Source organism: Ptychodera flava, chromosome 9 (assembly GCF_041260155.1).
Source record: "Ptychodera flava strain L36383 chromosome 9, AS_Pfla_20210202, whole genome shotgun sequence".
Lineage (NCBI taxonomy): Eukaryota > Metazoa > Hemichordata > Enteropneusta > Ptychoderidae > Ptychodera > Ptychodera flava.
The window spans coordinates 10,080,050-10,080,729 of record NC_091936.1 but is presented as its reverse complement, the minus strand read 5'-3'; positions in this window follow the sequence as shown (position 1 = coordinate 10,080,729).

Genomic DNA, 680 nt, shown 5'->3' with positions numbered 1-680 from the left:
TTTTATTCTTTTCTGTGTCTTGGTTTTCAAACATCACAGTTATAACTGAAATCGCTTAATGAACTGAAGCAAAGTTCTTTTGTACACAGGAAAGCTCCATCCATATTTCAAAATTCTGATGGGATTGTTTTGATTACCATGTCTTTCTGAATTTGAACAATGAAAAGATCAATCCCTTTTTCCATGCAGGAGTTGGCAATTTGGTGATTTTGTCAGGTATTTTTGACGGCCAAACACAACATTTTCAAGGAAACTAGGGAACATGTTGCATCTGTGGTGGCAAAAGAAAGGATAACGATCATTTGGAATGTCCAAAATAAGAGAAATTTGCATGTTGGACAGGTGGTATGATGAGACCCTTTAGGTTGCAGGTAACTTGAAATATGTATAATTACCTACAAACATTGGCTTTTAACTGCATTTACTCTTGAATTTGTAATATAATTTGCGGAGTAGACTTTTAAAACGTAATCTTGAAATTAAATTTTTAAAGCCCCAGTGCTGCTAACTTTCGATGTTTTTTCATTATTTTTATTTTATAAATCAATTGCAACTTCTTATTCTACTCCCCAAAGAATGTTGAAACACCCACTACTTAGCTTGTCAACTTAGCGTCTATATGTGTAAAGTGCATGAATATTGTTTACATTTGAATTCTAGTCTGGACCAGAAGTCCGTTT